The 5000-nt window shown below is 48.3% G+C and overlaps 1 non-coding gene and 1 pseudogene across 1 annotated transcript; both read left to right on the top strand.

Annotated features, from left to right (window-relative positions):
* The first annotated feature begins 1091 nt into the window (after positions 1 to 1091).
* LOC143266291 (5.8S ribosomal RNA) lies at positions 1092 to 1246 on the top strand. Its single transcript, XR_013041334.1, has one exon. It is a non-coding gene; the product is annotated as a 5.8S ribosomal RNA (ribosomal RNA).
* A 1816-nt stretch (positions 1247 to 3062) lies between these two features.
* LOC143266284 (large subunit ribosomal RNA) overlaps positions 3063 to 5000 on the top strand; it is a 4713-nt pseudogene continuing 2775 nt past the window's right edge.

The raw sequence follows: 5000 nt of genomic DNA, 5'->3' as shown, positions 1-5000 counted from the left end.
GTATGCATGGTGTACCCGTTCGTTGCGACGTCTGAGTTAAAAGGAGGAGAGAATCGAAATTGTTAAATAGATACGCGCCAGGAAAGCGGAGAGATTTCGGAGAAGTAAGGAAGAGGTGAAGGTTATAAGAATCTCGAAATATTCTTATCGGACTTTCCTTTCTATAATTTTTATTCTTGATTCGTGTTGCGTACTCTCTCGACCCCGTGTGAAAACACGAGAGAGAATATAAAGAAATATTTTGGGACGTTTGGTAACGAAATGCATGGGTTTGCGAAAAAAAATTGTTAAATTTCTTGTTTTTTTTTTTTCGCCCGCTTCGTGAGAGACTCTCATTTTATTTTCTTTCTCTCTATAAATTTTGTCTTTGGACAAAGGGAACACCCCCTTTTAGCCTCTCTCTATTTCGTGTTAAACGAGAAACGAAATTTAGAGTGTGACACGGAGGCTTTCACGCGGGGGGTGTCCGGGTAACCGATGGAAATCGAACCACGAAACCGCTTCGACGAACGAAGTCGCAACTTCACGAGAGTCCGCCTGCTTACGACGGACGATATGGTAACGTATCGCTTTACGGACCGGCTGAGAAGCGAAAACGATAGCGTAGTCTCCTTCGTTGGTAGACCGATCTGACGCCGGCCATGGAGTGTCCGTATCGAATCTCGCGATACCGCCAAGACGTCCAATATATGTAAGCAGCGAGCAGGAGACTCTGTGTTACGCGCGACAGCGCGTTTCGTATTTTCCACGGTTTTTGAATGACTTTACCACCCGGAACGGACTGAAAACTCGCCGCACGAAGAGAAATGCGTCACAGAGCGTCGTTTCATCGGCGGTTCTGTAGTTTTATACGGTCCTTTACCCGTCCATGGACGTTATCGTGTCGTCTTAATCATCAATCAGCTCGGGTAAATCTGTGAACAGAGCTATGACGGGACGACGTCCGAATACCGATACTCGATCTTGCGCTTGGATTGGAGTTAGTATTCTATGGACAATCGAACGAATTTATAAACCAGGTTAAATAAATCACGTACATACTGGTTTTCAGACGCTGAGTTGTTAAATATGAACAAAAATTTTTATACGATTACCCTGAACGGTGGATCACTTGGCTCGTGGGTCGATGAAGAACGCAGCTAATTGCGCGTCAACGTGTGAACTGCAGGACACATGAACATCGACATTTCGAACGCACATTGCGGTCCACGGATACAATTCCTGGACCACGCCTGGCTGAGGGTCGTTTATATAACTAAAGACTGCTTGCGTTTGCCTTTAGCAGCAAAAGGTTTTCTCTTCATTGTTAAATTTTTTTCGGTACCGCTCGTCGTTCGACTAGATAAAACGAAACTGTTAAACGCCGAAAAGTCGAACGTTTCGGAGCGGGATCCGATGGTCGAACGCGAGAGAGAGAACAACTTGCGAAATTGGCGAAAACGTACGAGCGATGGTTGGACATTTCGTCGGCGTTTGACGCGGAGAATGTTAAATGGAACGTTCGTGTCTCGCCCTCTCTTTGCTAGTGTTCATTTTTTTCACAGGCGACAGAAGAACATTTTCGTATATCTCGCAATTCTTAGTTTTTAGGATCTTCTCGGCGGAATGCGCTTATCTCGGCTTGCGTGAGTCGTGGTTTCTAGTTAAACCCCTAAAAGAGACCATATACGACCGCCCGTGAAAGAGCGCTCCCGAGTCGAAAACACCTAACTACAGAAGGATATTTAGACGAGAGAGAAAATGATTCTTCGCCCTGCGAGAGAATTGTTAGACACCAATTTGAAGGAAGCAAGCCGAGAGTAGAGCGTGTTTACGGCGTTTCTCCGCGCTCCCGACGTTGTCTGAAATGATTGTCGAATTTTTTTTTCGACGGTGCGAAAGTTTATACAACGAGGAGAAAAGTTAAAAATAAACGTGCGACGGAAGCTCTTTCACGGTTAAATTATTACGAGATCGTAGCTTCGCCACGTTTTTTTAACATTTACAAGCGCAGATCGCTTCGTTGTCGTTGATTAGAAGCGGAAGACCGCGCGATCCCAATACGGGTTCCGGTCGTCCAGTCCTCGAAGTGCATAATTGTGCCGGACGGACGTTGAAAAACCCGGACCGATCGAACGATAAACGCTTATTTGGTGATCGTCTTGCGAGAGTCTCCCTTCATTGTTGTTCGTGTGTTAAATTTCTTTTATCGAACAACGGTCGAACGCAAATGAACAATGACATTTACACCGAAGATCGATCTCGAAACGCTTTTGTTCCTCCTTTTGTGCGCTCGTGGTTTCATCGAACGATATATACACGACGAAGGTGTACCACGCACGTTAAAAATGGGATTTTTTTTTCCTTTAACCCTTTATTCTCTGGACCATGATAAGTCACCGATGGTTTACATGGCTGTCTCTGGCATTCTCGCCCTTTTCTTGGGATTTTGCGTCGGAACGCGACAGCAAAAGAAAAAACGTATCGGACGATGCGTCTTTACGGTTTATCGACCGTCGAGTGTATATTCGAACGTAAATATGTTGTAACGGTATATGTATCCTTTAGGGGACAAAAGAAACATGAAACGATCGTGTGCGAGAGCGCGCCGAGGGTAAGAAGAAAAGGTCCGACCTTTATCTCCTCGTTGTCGTAGTCTCTCCTCGTCGTTTGTTTTAACGCGCCCTGGATAGATAAAAAGATATATCCGATTATAATATATACATATATACTCCGACGCGAGTCGAGAACAACCGGACGTCGTCGTCGTCGTTTTTTTTTTTGTCGTTGTCCCGCCTGCCCGAATATGCGGCGTTTTAAGTGCCTTTTTTCTTTTGTCGAACAAAAGAGAGAGGAGACACCGAGCTTTCATTTTGGCTCGTACGTACCTTCGAGTAGTCGACGATATTGTGTTGATCCGAAAAGAGAAAAATAGTTGGTTATCGAACGATACAAGGAAAAAATCGAACGACATAATCCCTGTGCGTCGTTGGTATTAATATACCTTTCGTATTACGTGTCGAAACCCCGAAAAGAGCGTACAGTTTGTGGTATAACTTTGAAAAGAAATAATAAAATTTCGACGACCTCAGAGCAGGCGAGATTACCCGCTGAATTTAAGCATATTAATAAGCGGAGGAAAAGAAACTAACAAGGATTTCCTTAGTAGCGGCGAGCGAACAGGAATGAGCCCAGCACTGAATCCCGCGGTTAACGCCGCTGGGAAATGTAGTGTTCAGGAGGATCCGTTTATCCCGAGACATCGAATCGCGTCCAAGTCCATCTTGAATGGGGCCACTTACCCATAGAGGGTGCCAGGCCCGTAGCGACCGGTACGCGTCTCGGGTGGATCTCTCCTTAGAGTCGGGTTGCTTGAGAGTGCAGCCCTAAGTGGGTGGTAAACTCCATCTAAGGCTAAATATGACCACGAGACCGATAGCGAACAAGTACCGTGAGGGAAAGTTGAAAAGAACTTTGAAGAGAGAGTTCAAGAGTACGTGAAACCGTTCAGGGGTAAACCCGAGAAACCCAAAAGATCGAATGGGGAGATTCATCGTCAACGAAGCTGGCTCCCGTGTTGGTGCGATAGTGCCCCGGATGGTCCCGTTACGGCGGGTTTCCCATCGGCGTGGGCACACCACCCGCGGCGAATGTTCCGGCTATGTAGTCGTGCACTTCTCCCCTAGTAGAACGTCGCGACCCGTTGCGTGTCGGTCTAAGGCCCGAGGCGAAGACTGTCCGTCGCTTTTAGCGTACGATGACAGCCCCTTGGATGCCCGGCCGACTGCGCGACGGTACTCAGACGGTATCGGGCCGCAAAATTCTCGAACGCACTGCGTCCAGGACCGCCGCAAGCTCGTTCCAGTCTAGATACCGGATGTACGGACTTAGCGCCGTAACCGGGCCTGGCGGGCTGTTGGCAGGCGGAGTCCTTGGACTGGCCAAACTTTGAATTACCGGTCGGCGACGCTATTGCTTTGGGTACTCTCGGGACCCGTCTTGAAACACGGACCAAGGAGTCTAACATGTACGCGAGTCATTGGGATTTGATAAACCTAAAGGCGAAATGAAAGTGAAAGTCGTCCGTGAAGTCGACTAAGGGAGGATGGGCCTCGTTACGATTAGGCCTCGCACTCCCGGGGCGTCTCGTTCTCATTGCGAGAAGAGGCGCACCTAGAGCGTACACGTTGGGACCCGAAAGATGGTGAACTATGCCTGGTCAGGACGAAGTCAGGGGAAACCCTGATGGAGGTCCGTAGCGATTCTGACGTGCAAATCGATCGTCGGAACTGGGTATAGGGGCGAAAGACTAATCGAACCATCTAGTAGCTGGTTCCCTCCGAAGTTTCCCTCAGGATAGCTGGCACTCGACTCGAACGCATAACGAGTCTCATCTGGTAAAGCGAATGATTAGAGGCCTTGGGGCCGAAACGACCTCAACCTATTCTCAAACTTTAAATGGGTGAGATCTCTGGCTTGCTTGAATTTTCATGAAGCCACGAGATATAAATTGATAAAATTTTTCTTGGATCAGAGTGCCAAGTGGGCCAATTTTGGTAAGCAGAACTGGCGCTGTGGGATGAACCAAACGCAGAGTTAAGGCGCCTAAGTCGACGCTTATGGGATACCATGAAAGGCGTTGGTTGCTTAAGACAGCAGGACGGTGGCCATGGAAGTCGGAATCCGCTAAGGAGTGTGTAACAACTCACCTGCCGAAGCAACTAGCCCTGAAAATGGATGGCGCTGAAGCGTCGCGCCTATACTCCGCCGTCAACGGCAAGTGCGCAGGAACGGGATTTAGTTCCCGTTCTCCATGAAGCCTTGACGAGTAGGAGGGTCGCGGCGGTGTGCGCAGAAGGGTCTGGGCGTGAGCCTGCCTGGAGCCGCCGTCGGTGCAGATCTTGGTGGTAGTAGCAAATACTCCAGCGAGGACCTGGAGGACTGACGTGGAGAAGGGTTTCGTGTGAACAGCCGTTGCACACGAGTCAGTCGATCCTAAGCCCTAAGAGAAATCTAATGTT

This window comes from Megachile rotundata, unplaced genomic scaffold (genome assembly GCF_050947335.1).
Source record: "Megachile rotundata isolate GNS110a unplaced genomic scaffold, iyMegRotu1 scaffold0132, whole genome shotgun sequence".
NCBI classification, from domain to species: Eukaryota; Metazoa; Arthropoda; class Insecta; order Hymenoptera; family Megachilidae; genus Megachile; species Megachile rotundata.
The sequence above is the reverse complement of the archived record's forward strand: the minus strand, read 5'-3'. Positions and strand labels throughout refer to the sequence as shown.